Source organism: Gigantopelta aegis, chromosome 6 (genome assembly GCF_016097555.1).
Source record: "Gigantopelta aegis isolate Gae_Host chromosome 6, Gae_host_genome, whole genome shotgun sequence".
Classification (NCBI taxonomy): Eukaryota; Metazoa; Mollusca; class Gastropoda; order Neomphalida; family Peltospiridae; genus Gigantopelta; species Gigantopelta aegis.
In genome coordinates, this window is record NC_054704.1 from 59645279 (window position 1) to 59659153 (window position 13875).

Genomic DNA, 13875 nt, shown 5'->3' on the forward strand with positions numbered 1-13875 from the left:
AAAAATGTAGCGGGTTTCCTCTCTAAGACTATACGTCAAAATGACCAAATGTTTGACGTATAATAGCCGATGATTAATAAATCAATGTGCTCTAGCGGTGTCATTAAACAAAATAAACTTTAATATAACCATACCCCATCTAAACTTATTAGTAATAATAATAACACTAACAGTATTATAATTTTCAGCTATAATGTTATTGAAATCAAGTCTACGAGTTACTTCAGCATCATTCATAAAGATATGTATGTACATGTATTTGTGAGGGTGACTAATTATTTACGGGTGACAAGTACTTTCAGTGATGTTGCCATTCAGACCTATCTTCAATCCATGTTCATTTTGGCACAGTGAATTTGAATTGGCATCTATGATTCAGTGGTCTCTTAGATCTGAATTGAAAATTTCATGTTATAGCCAATTCACATCATAAAAATATCCGTAACAACATTCATGATATGCATGTCAGATACAGGTATACTGTTTTATATGATAGTTAAACATGGCAAATCATTACACATTTTCAAACCTCAATATTATACAGTGAATAAAAAAAAAAAGGATAACACAGGATAATTTCTCTTAAAATACTGACAGCTGTCATTAATGTGTATGGGAGTTGCATGATACACACCCCTATAAGGTCCTTCAAAATATACACGTGCACACTTGCCTGTGATCGGACATGTGCCGGGGAATGATGGATGTTCATTTTAAACAGAATAACCAATGATATTTGCATTCTGAGGCAGCAAGGTCTCAAACAAATGGACTAGAATTAACCAGAGAGGGGACAGATAATGCTGAAGTGTTATTGTAATGGGGGCAGCCTTTGAGTGCTGAACCAACACAAAAGATGACAGATATCAATGACCAGCTTACAGTGATTGAGGTTGATCTTTTGGGTTACCAGACAGCTGGGAGCCTTGTGATGAACATGGTGAGTACCCACATAACAAAATCAGAGTCACTAATTATAAAGATGACACCAACAAGTTAGGGACAACCGATAGCAGATGTATTTTCATCAACCATTAATTCATTCCAACAAGTTAGGATTAGGGGTGACAATTGTTTTTAATGAGATATTTTAATAATTTATAATTTTTGGTTTAAAAACATTAAACACGGAACTTAAACTTTACATCTAACACACATGCAGGAAGAGGCAGTTTAATTTAATATAAAACTTTTACTTCAAGAAACAGATGAAAATATGTAGGCCCAAGAATTTTTTATTTACCATAAATTAATATGGGTGAAAAAAGAATGATTCTGTGCATATCTTCGGTAACAGCTTCTTTTTTTTAACTTGACAAATACAGATTATAATATTAGTACAAGTTACAAGACATATCAAGTACACATAGTTAATGTTTTAAGATTATAATACATGTACTTTTAAGAAATACTGTCAAAAAAAGCCCCCTCACAAGTGACTTGAAAATTGGCTGAACAAAATTTGTTCCAATGTGATCTCTGCAACTGGTGTAACAAAGGCTATGGTATGTACAATATGTATCCTGTCTGTGGGTTGTTGCATGTAAAAGATTCTTTGCTGCTAATCAAGAAGAGTAGCCCGTTGTGTGGCGGCAGCAGTTTTCCTTTCATTAGCTGTGTAGTGCTTAACCACATGTCCAACGCCATATAACCGTAATTAAAATGTGTTGAGACCTAGTGCATTATTAAATAAAACATTATTCCTTATATTAACACAAATTTTAAAACGTACTTCATTGATGTATATACATGTAAATACATATAGTATGAATCAACACAGGTCTTCTTCTTGTTAGACTAACCATGTTCATACACTTGGGGAAAGTATGATGTCAATTTTATGGTTGACAATCTAAGAATGTTGGAGCATCACTCCTCTTTCAACAGATGTCTAACTGAAGGAAATGGTAAAACCTCTTCCAGATGTTGTAGAATAATATGACAGACTCTGGTATCAGTGAGTAAACTGACACTGTTCCTGGCATGCCTTTGTCTGCCATCACATACTTTCTTCTATAACCAAATACATCAAGACATATGTGTTGGTGCTGACCAGTTCCATTCAGCTTGTGTTTTAGTCCTCATTATAGATCTTTTCTTACAAACATGATACCCCAAAAAAAAAAAAAAAAAAATTGTATTCCATACAGGCACATAACACTTATGACAGTAACTGGAGATTATAGTATTTTATTACTCATTTTTCCACTGACCTAGCATACAGTGTTTTTTATTTAAGTTTCTTATTCTTAATCTCATACTTCATTTGATAGTTGTCATAAAGTTCTGGAATACAATACATGTAGGCTACTCCTTTTATTTTGCAGAAAAGGCTGCAATATATATGCACTTTCCCCATACCACTGCTTTTCATATACAAGTGATGAAGCACTGGTCGGAATGTGAAATAGTCCAACATATCCAGTGATGGGAATTGATCCTATGTACCACTGCATCTCAAGTGAGCTACATCTGCTGGACATGTAGGACCTTGAACAAGGGGCGGGATGTAGCCCAGTGGTACAGCACTTGCTCGATGCGTGGTCGATGTGGGATCAATCCCCATCAATGGGCCCATTGGGCTATTTCTCATTTCAGCCAGTGCACCACAGCTGGTATATCAAAGGCCATAGTATGTACTACCCTGTCTGTGGGATGGTGAATATAAAAGATCCCTTGCTGCTAATCGAAAAGAGTAGCCTAGGAAGTGGCGACAGCAGGTTTCCTCTCTCAATATCTGTGTGGTCCTTAACCATATGTCTGACACCATATAACTGTAAATAAAATGTGTTGAATGCATCATTAAAGGGAGGTTCAACTCAAATATGAGCCTGATGTGTTGGAAAGATGCATACCCGGATGACCAACAAATACTGACACTTCAAGAAATGAAAAACGCGTAATTTTAGAGTTAATAAAAAAACGTGATTAATCCTGCTAACTGGGGGCAGCCATTTTGTTTCGTTTTTGTGATGTCCGGTGTTTATAGCTTAGGGTGAAATGACGTTAGTTCCATCCAACGCCTCTATGCACAGTGTAAACAAACACTCTAATTTACAACCTGACTTGTAAAACAACATAAATGACTTGATAGTATAATAAATTATTTAACTAAATATATTAAAATTTGCATCAATAGAATGAAATGGAGTTATAGTATTTTACTCTTTTAAAAAATCCAAAGAAAAAAATGCATATTAAGCCTATTGGTAGGGTACGTTCAATCAAAAACGACCACTCACGATACCCAAATTTATTTTTAAAAATTCTTTGGAACTACATAATTGGTCAGTTTTGTGATTTTAGAAGGGTTTTACAGAATTACTTACAGTAATAAAGCAGGACAGCTGATAATGTCCATTACGATTTGAGGGGTATCCACGCAGTTATCACACAATACCCTGTGATCTTAAAAGAGGCACGTCTTTTTAGTGTGTCTAGACACAGTGTTTGGGGACTGTCTAAATATACACCTGCCAATCAGGAACTACAGGTACAGGCCACGGAAAGAAAAGACCAATTAACCAAGAAAACACTCGGATTATTATTTCAGTACGTGGGTTAATTTATGTACAAAACATAAGACAGTTATTTCAACACTTTGACAATGGTGGTTTATTTTGTATTGAAAAATAATATATACTTGGTGCTGGCTTACTATTATTATTATTATTAAAAGTTATTATTACAGAACATTGCAATGCATCCGCAAAAATCAGGTATGTTTTGTTTCTTCAGTTCGAAGACTAATTCCTGACGTGACATGTTAGGTATTACATAACCACCAGCTCGCCAGAGGGCGTATTCACTGGGATGATACAAAATGGCTGCACCCGTTATATATAATAGTCGTCACATTTAAGTGTTTTATTAATTAACTATACAATTATACTTGTTATATGAGGCAATAATGTGCATTACATATCGTTGACTATGCATACCAGGCCAAATACCTTAATTGTCCCCTCCTTTAAATAAAAAAAAAAAACATTAACAACAAATAAATAGTGTAAGCAACCCACATATTTGTGCTTGATGTCTGTCCACATGGAGTACTCTGGGGTGCAGATAAATAGTGTCCATAATCAGTGAAAACATTTCTTAATTGTTACCATCAGAAGTGAGAGAAGAACCTATATTTTATCTTTCATTCCCAGGGAAAAGTCCAGCCAATGCATTTTGAGATTCTTTGTTCCTTACTAAGAAAACAATAGCATGCACCTATAAAGCGCAGATGAAACCAATTTGCGAGTAAATGTGTTTTCCTCTTTGTACATACCAGACGGAACTCGAACTGGGGGTGTTTTGTCAGTAGCTTCACCAAACTGGTCATCTCTGACATTAACCCAAATAGAACACAACATGCCACAACATGCAAGAAGTTCACCCAAAAGGTCAGTTGCAGTACTGATTTATTCTTATATATCACATTGTGATAGATGTGCCACACAAGAGGAAGTAATTATATACAGAAAAGACTGATAATAAAACCCAAACCTCAAGCCTATGATATAGGCAACCACAACAGTTATTTCAGTCAAGTAGAAACAAATACAATATTAGGGATGCTTGAGTGGCCATTAGATATGTTATGAGTTGTTTTACAATGTATCTAATAAGTGAGTTTGGTACATTTTAATAACTTAGTACTCAGCTTTCACTAGGGATATATCAAATATATGTCATGACAAACAATTTGGGCACATCTTAAATTTGTGCACTATTGTGGTTTGGATGTTCCATACATCACGATAGTAATGTACATGATGTATAACTACAATTAGATATGATATTCATTCAATACAATAAAATTGCAGTTGCTTTACTTGACATATCTTTTTTCAAATATCCTTAGTGGAAGTTGAGTTGTACTAATGGAACTATAAGTGTAGTATTCTATTTCTTAATATCTTTAAAAATCAGGTTATAATTTTTTTTAATGTTTTATTCAACTTGAACTTATTTACAGTGACAACAAAAACATCATTAAGTCAATTCACAAACTTGTCAGCTGTTGAAACTTAAATTTCTTGTAGATGTGCATAAATAAAGGAAATATTTAAAATAAAAATAAACAAGTGATTGGCCTGTCTAGAGGCAGGTGGTGGGGTAGATGTTTACTGTCACTGGGCACCAGATGGTGTTAAGACAGACTGGACATAACCATAAAGCATGGACAATGGCTACATTGACATCAGCACCCAAATCATTGGGTCTTTAATGATTGCTGTATATCTGTCCCCACGCCAGATACCAACACTCTGTTGTTCTTACTGACAAACGTAGTTAGACCATCAACACATGACACACAACCCATTCACATCATCAGTGATTTATTTACTTGATGCTGTTTTAGAATTCATTACACATTTCAAAACAGATTATCATATGTATGCAAATCAAATAGGGTTTTTTTTTTAAATGTAATACATATATTTATAAAAATTTTAAAGAGTAAATTTGAAAAATAATCTATTCATGGAACCCAAGCAAGTTAGCAGTTTTAAATACCTAAATGACACAAATATTTTGGCATGATAGTGAACCCTTCTATAAAATAGATTGGCAATTCCACGGTAACATACACAACAATCAGCCTTTTCTGAATAACTGTGCTAGGTCAAGGTGTTCTTGTGTGCCTTATGATGAAGTAAAATGGCTACCCTTGTTACATATCCCCAACGTATAAGACATTGGTGACGGGTTGGACATAAAAGTCCCAAAATGGTTGGCAACACATGTGACGTGGAATCGGACAAAGTTTTGAAGTGTTATGGATTTCATTCAAAAACTCTGTGAAGTGTGTACAGATAACAAGTTGATGTCAAATTGTATTCACAGATGGAAAGATGGTTTACCTGTACCAGCCTAAATTGGTTTGACTGATTTGGTCGTATATGCAACCATTTTTGTCATTTAGCGACTAAAACATTTCATACCATCTATATAAAAATACAAGTAAGCACCATCTGGCTCCTAGATGGAAAATTGAATGTAGAGGGCTGTAAAATAAATAATAGTTATTCAGTCTCCCTGGAATCTAAGTTTCAGTGGGTGGTAACACATGTGACACTGTCCGAAAATGTCAACAGAGAACCATTAAAAACAGACATTCAAAACAATATCAAACTACTTTTTTTTATTTTAAAACAATATTTCCAAGGATATTCAGTGATTGCTATACAATTCTAAAATGTTAATAAATAGTAGTTGCTACTACTCCCGCTATTCAAAATTTTAAAAACAAAAACTTTACTGGTTTCATTACAATATTTAAAGTTTTAAAAGCATCAAATTAGTTCTTTTTAAGAAATAGTGAAACAGATTGAATGCCAATATTTTAAGAAGAACAAGACCAGTTAATGGATAAGTGTTTAAGGAATAGTGAAAAAGGTTGAATGCCAATATTTTAAGAAGAACAAGACCAGTTAATGGATAAGTGTTTAAGGAATAGTGAAACAGGTTGAATGCCAATATTTTAAGAAGAACAAGACCAGTTAATGGATAAGTGTTTAAGGAATAGTGAAACAGGTTGAATGCCAATATTTTAAGAAGAACAAGACCAGTTAATGGATAAGTGTTTAAGAAGAACAAGACCAGTTAATGGATAAGTGTTTAAGAAGAACAAGACCAGTTAATGGATAAGTGTTTAAGGAGAGGGCGGAACATAGCCCAGTGGAAAAACTCTCACTTAATGCGCAGTCGGTCTAGGATTGATCCCAGTCGGTTGGCCTATTCGGCTATTTCTCACTCTAGCCAGTGTACCATGACTGGTATATCAAAGGTTGTGGTATGTGCTATCTTGTCTGTGGGTTGGTGCATATAAAAGATCCCTTGCTACTAATGGAAAAAAATGTAGCCGGTTTCATCTCTGTGACTGTGTCAAAATGACCATATGTTTGACATCCAATAGCTGATGATTAATAAATCAATGTGCTCTAGTGGTGTTGTTAAAGAAGAAAAAAATTGTTTTGTTTAAGGGGTGCATCCTTCTTGGCGACCGACCTCGGTGGCGTCGTGGTAGGCCATTGGTCTACAGGCCGGTAGGTACTGGGTTCGGATCCCAGTCGAGGCATGGGATTTTTAATCCAGATACCGACTCCAAACCCTGAGTGAGTGCTCCACAAGGCTCAATGGGTAGGTGTAAACCACTTGCACCGACCAGTGATCCATAACTGGTTCAACAAAGGCCATGGTTTGTGCTATCCTGCCTGTGGGAAGTGCAAATAAAAGATCCCTTGCTGCTAATCGGATGAGTAGCCCATGTAGTGGCGACAGTGGGTTTCCTCTCAAAATCTGTGTGGTCCTTAACCATATGCTGATGCCATATAACTGTAAATAAAATGTGTTGAGTGCGTCATTAAATAAAACATTTCTTTCTTTCTTTCCTTCTTGGTGGGAATATCTAAAATGTAAATATCTGTAATGGAGAAGACATAATACTAATACCAATGCCGATATCTAGTGGTATTTTTGGTATACTCTGCTTTAAATGCATGCCTGAGTTGAGGCTCGCCCGCTTATTAAAGTCCACACACAAGGCTCTCAGATTTATACCCATCCCATTTTGCGTTCATCAGATACATGTATATTGTTGGCGCTTTACTAAATGTCGGGAAACATTTTTTAATACGGAAATCTCAGTATTTTGAAATTTGCTCGGTACAGTAAATCAGTTAAAAAACCCTGAGGTTGATGTTTTTGAAGAATTGCCCATATATGTGAAAATAGTGCACTGAAAACTTACAAAGAATTAAAATACAGGCTCAGATGGGATGGACAGATTGTAACTTGGGAGAAAGACTTAAGTTAGGTGAAACAAACACTGACTAGAATGATGGCCAAATGGAACACACAATTCAGTTAAAAAACCATGAATGATAGATGAAACACCATATAGTTGGCACTTACATGTGTGGATAAGACACAAGATTCAGCTAGGATAGAACGACGAGCCTACTAAAATCCAAACTTATACGTAGCTCCCTACCTTTTATTCTTTAGAACGACCATCAAAATTGCGCCAAACTTCCTTCATCAAAATGCACACCCATTTCTGTTTGGATTAATCCTATAGGACATTCCAAATTACGTAGCACCATACCACCTTCCGCCTGTTACCAGCTACGGCCGGACTGCTGGTGCTCCCTTGCACCTGCCAGTGCAGGCGGTCCCTCCTTCACCCACCCCATCCCTTTCCTGTTCTAGATGGAAGAACCGGCTGAGACCAGTACTTGTGCCCAGGACAGGCATGTGCTACAACAGCTTGCTCTGAATGTGCACGTTAAACAATTTTCCAAGTTCCAAGGACAGAATTTTTAACACCATCATTAACAAAAGACAAAACATTAATTATTTTCTTTACTTGTGCTTGCACATTTCGTCGATAAGACAGAACCAATATTTGTGGTTGGTTCCACACAATGTGTATGGACAGATAGAAAGCAAACGTTCAGATGTGATAGGTGGATGCTATACCTCCCTCCTGTTCCATTTAGTGGCAGAGAATAAGTAATAGGAGTCCAGACATGCTAATGACCATCAGAATCTCAGACAATCAAACTACACTGAGTATGTTTGTCTGAAATATGAACATGTTAAATGCTATCTCCCATGGAGTACAAACCCATCAAACAGCATACGGCAATCAATCGGATTCAATCTCTTGACATACCACCGGTCCATAACTTCGTCAAGTGAACATTGGCGAAGAATATAATAGCCTGGGATGTCTAAATAGGGTGATGAATGTGTCTCGGTTCAGTGCTAGAGTTCCAGGTTTAACATCTTGTGAACACTAAAATTTGCACCATATTTTTGCTTCACCTCCTTTAGCATATAAACATGATGGGACAAACTATCCTATTTAAAATTAAGATTTAAAAATTAGTTGGCTATGGTAACATTTAAAAAAAAAAAGGTTTCTTCTGTCATTACACTAAAAAATAATTCAGTATGAACCTTTTAAACCTGGCATAAAGCAACTATCCAGTATTGGTTTCCTGGTACAGTAGATGTAATATTAATCTGGGAACTAATTATTTGAATTACATTTATACCTCCCACCTGGTTAGTTAGCTAAACTTTTGTAAATCAATATTTTAACATACAGCACACATCAAAGGTGTTAATGTGAACTGAGAAAAACATTAGTAATAGTAATTGTTAGAGCTATTTTTATGTAAGATTAATGCAGTAATATTACAGTGACATTTGGTGTTATAACCAAATATATTGCAGAACTGAAAAAGCTTATACTGGGTCAGCTAGATTTGAGTGAGTTAACAATAACTTAATGATGTCATTACTTAACAATCTTATACATGTTTTCTTCTAATGTATTTTATGTAACACAAGGTTGTCAATTAAAAATAAACTTGACCTGATTATAGATTATACATTGTACATTGTAGGTATTATGAGAAAATAAAAGACCTACTAATAACCAGAATTCCACACAAATAAATGACTCTCCTACCATAAACTGATCTGTTATCACTCATAGTTGCCTCCATAAATACTCATCTTAATGCATGTTTTAAAAAAAAGTGAAATAATAATTCAAAAGTTTTTAGTTTTTTAATTTCTAATGAATTTTACCACAAAAAAAACAACCCCTCCCAAAAACACCCAACAACACCCCATATATATATATATATATATATATATATATATATATATACCTGGTATATATTTTTTAAAGAAACATTCATGATTCTAGTTTAATCTAAATCTTTTATTTTAAATTAAAATACATGTAATAATAAGGACAACAAATTAATTTAAAAGATTTTTTTTTTTTTTATCAAATCCAGAAATGAAGTTACAGTTTGTGAGAAATGATGTTAAACACAAAACTTAACATCATATGAGATAAACACAAAAATATTAACAAAAAATCATGAATCCTAACACGAGTGAGTGTAATAATTTCTTTATTATCCACATTATTATTGTTGTTTTCTTTATGAATAACAAGATCCAACTTAAAATGTTTCAGCCACAACTAGAAGGAGACGACAAAATGACGTCATATTTCACATGCATAGTCTGAGCTAGGACTGGAGAAACAACGTCATGTTATGACGTCGCTTCCCAAAATTGTCATGAAACTTGTTATTACATGTGTGCTTCGTATGATTATTATTAATTCAGTTATGTTGAACCATATGGATAATAAAACGTGATATTTTGCCCTCAATGACGGTCAATAATTGATAAGTATTCAATATACAGTAAAACCTCTCAAAATTGGGCCCTTGGTGGGATGATCAAGTATTATGGAAGCATTGCTTACTGACTGCACCCCAAGGAGAGAAGTATGGTGTGGGTAAGCTGGCTCATTAGGAGGCTGCATATGGTCAGTGTTCCCTTGTATCCACTGTCCTAATCTGCTATTATACTAACATAACTTGTGTGTGTCAGTATAATGATCTGCATAGCTTGCTAGGGTCAACAATTTCCACCAATTGAACAAGCATTCTGAGAGTACTGCTAAAGCAATATGTGTCCCCAATACTGGGCCAAATGTTTTTTCGTATATCCTAACTTCAAGGACAATAACTTGTGTGTGTGTGATCTGCTACGTTTAGTATAGCTTGCTAGGGTCAACAATTTCCACCAATTCAATAAGCATTTTGACAGTACTGCTAAAAGCAATACATGACCCCTACTGGGCACATCAAATTTTTGTATCTCCTAAACTCAAGGGCAATAATTTTGTGAAAAAAGGTAAATCACCATAAAAGTTAAACTTGATCTGTAACAATACAAGATAAAGTTATATACAAAATTTCATCTCAGTATATTCAGGCATTTAGAAGAAAAAAATATAAAAGATTTGGAAAACATATTTTCATATCTCCTAAGTTCAAGGGCCATAACTCTGTCACAAATAGGTAAATTGCCATGAAAGTCAAATCTGATCTGTAATAGAACATAAAGCTATACACAAAATTTCAGCTCAATATCTCGAGGCATTGTGGGAAAAAAATCTAGAAACCTATATGTGGGACTGACAGACAGACATACATACAGACAGACAGAAGGACGGGGATAAAACCTATATAGTCCCATCCATTTTGACTGGTAGGGGACTAATAACATTCCCTTTTAAGAATATGACTGATATTTATATATAGCCAATAACTAGTTAATTACATAGGATATTGGCTGTGAAGGTAAAAATTGGAAATTACAATGACCTAGAGGTCAAATGAGCGATTTTGTAACGTACTTGTAGCTATGCATGTGACACCAAAAGTGATATCCTACTACTAAACGTATATGACTTTGCTTTATCCAACATATTAATCTGTCAATAGTGGTTGCAGGATAAAAGAAGGAAATGTTTTATTTAACGATGCACTCAAAACATTTTATTTACAGTTATATGGCATTGGACATATGGTTAAGGACCACACAGATATTGAGGGAGGAAACCCGCTGTTGCCACTTCATGGGCTACTCTTTTCGATTAGCAGCAAGGGATCTTTTATATGCATCATCCCATAGACAGGATAGCACATACCACAGCCTTTGATGTACCAGTCGTGGTGCACTGGCTGGAGAGAATGAAATCTAGCAACGGTGTAAGGATATCCAGCAATATACTGATGATAGAAACTTTTTTAACAAGTGAAAGGTAATTTACAAATGAGATTAGGATCTTTTGTGAAATGCCAGGATTGTCTGAGATTAATTCATATTGCTGTTAAAAGCATATTCATAAATCTGGTATTATCCTAGTCTATAACCCTGTTTGAGAAAAGTACTTAGCACAATTCTGGTGTTTTTCAATCTTCTCTCATCTGAATGCTCACTTAAATATAGGTTGAAATTTAATAAAGAAAAATTGGCATAAGAAATATGCATTAAAAACGATGTTTTGAGAGATTTTCAATGCACATGCAATATTACCGTGAATGCCAGAAATGATACACATTTCCATTTTTTAATTAACAAATGTTTTCTCTGTTTTGAGTGTTTCAGATAAATGTGTAATCCTGAAAGGAATTTAGCTGGTAACATGATCTAACATTTCAGATATTTACTATTAGTTGGTTGACATTTTATAGTACAAGTCAACTGCAATTGCTTTTGGGCTTCAATAGCAATTAGCAGAAATAATTGATTACAATCTCAACGCAGATCTCCTATACAAGAATGAAACATCCACCAATGTACATATATTATATTATACTAGTATAGTAAACACTCTTCCCCACTAAAACAGCAAGTCCATATGAATTATAAATTGTAATGTAACTCTAATAAAGTTCAATCAAACATACACAAATAAATGACAGTGAATGAAAAAAAAAAAAAATATATATATATATATATATATATATATATATATATTTCCATTATCAACTAGCAGCTGACAAAAGATGCCTTTGATTCAATTTTGAAAAAAAAAAACCCCAACCCCAACAAACTATGTCAGATTTTTAGTCTGCTTGTCCACATGGCCCATTTAGTGAATGCGTTTCTCCATCTAGTGGAAATAATTCATGTATAATCTGGCCTGCCAAAGAATATTCAGTCCTTTCACTTCATTAAATGGAAAGCCTGACTTGATCACAAAGTTAAATTTGAAATAACCTTCACATAAAAATATGTCTTTATATACACTCCCACACTTGACTGCTGTTGGGTGTACATGTAGTGACTGGCTGATTTCACTTTAAACACAATACCTGCCACCTACATGTACATGACATCAGATCACTAGACTAGTTCAATTCACCTTTGCACTGCTTGTGTAATATCACAACTCTCACATTACATCCGTGGAATAGTTTTATACACAGAAATATGACCTTTTTTTAAAAGACATATAAACATATATCACCTTTTTAAAGAGTGTTCTTTAAAGCCATCTCTTCTGTCCACAAAAGTTTTGAATAAATAAACAAAAAAATTAATAAATGTAACTATTTTCTGATAAAAAAGAAAGAAAACGAAATCACTTTTTTTTAAATGAAATGAACAAAATTGGTTACATGAAAAGATGCTATCAGCTACTATATTATTAATTCTGTCTTCATGAAATATTTTGCACTTTTTTAAATTTACAGTGAAAAACAGCAACAATAAAAACATCAGTATACTGACACTGGCAGTCCTCACTGAAGAGAATATGGCACTGGAAAGTATTACTCACATGGGAACTTGTAAGAGTTAACTGAAAATTACATGAAGTAATGTCTGGCTGTCTTGCAAGCTGTTTTTTTTAGAAAGAGCTCAAGTGCTAGTTTCTGCGAAGATTCAGTAATATCTCAAACACTCCAGCATTCTCTGGAAAAAAAGATGTACTATACACCACTTAATTTTAGTATTTCCAAGTGTGACATCAGTGGAATACATCTCAAACTTCTTAAACCTTATCCAGATAAAAAGCAATAAATTACACCAATTATACCACAGTCTTGCCCTATTTTCTTGCACTACATGCAGCATAACACTGATTTGTATGTATATGCAACGTTGAAGTGCATACACACGTGTACATGTGAGTACTCTTCTGCTAACAGAAATAAGCCTGACGTACTTTAGTGACACACTTGGAACTATTCCCACCACCAGGAATGTATGCAGTTGTCTGCCAAGTCCGGCTAAACTTAGAACACTAATCTATAAACCAATAGACTAGAACAAAAATATTGATTGACTAGCAGAATAGACACAAAGACATGTCAGCCTGAGCCAGTGACGAGGAGTAAACTGATTAAGTAATCGATGGCAGACAAATTACCACATATACAATGATGAGAATGGCATGAAGTCAGTGTATGTGTCTGAACCTACCACTCCTCTAAAAGTATGTCTTGATGGTTACAAATTGTTGTGAATCATATATATACATGTAGT

General features: G+C 34.6%; 2 long non-coding RNA genes across 4 annotated transcripts in view; one reads left to right on the forward strand and one right to left on the reverse strand.

Annotated features, from left to right (window-relative positions):
- The window catches only part of LOC121374320, a 116468-nt gene that overhangs the window by 21720 nt on the left and 80873 nt on the right, over nt 1-13875 (reverse strand). Inside the window, exon 1 of one of the 2 annotated variants that reach the window (XR_005958225.1) lies at nt 13169-13742. The exons of the other annotated variant lie outside the window; for it this stretch is intronic. This is a non-coding gene — a long non-coding RNA (uncharacterized LOC121374320). Of the gene's footprint in view, nt 1-13168; nt 13743-13875 lie in introns of those variants that run through there. 2 annotated transcript variants of the gene reach the window in all.
- Nucleotides 1-13875, forward strand: part of LOC121374322 — a 57679-nt gene that overhangs the window by 19423 nt on the left and 24381 nt on the right. The window contains exons 1-2 of one of the 2 annotated variants that reach the window (XR_005958227.1): nt 687-940; nt 4283-4394. This is a non-coding gene — a long non-coding RNA (uncharacterized LOC121374322). Of the gene's footprint in view, nt 1-686; nt 941-4282; nt 4395-13875 lie in introns of those variants that run through there. The other variant, XR_005958228.1, reaches the window with a different exon arrangement.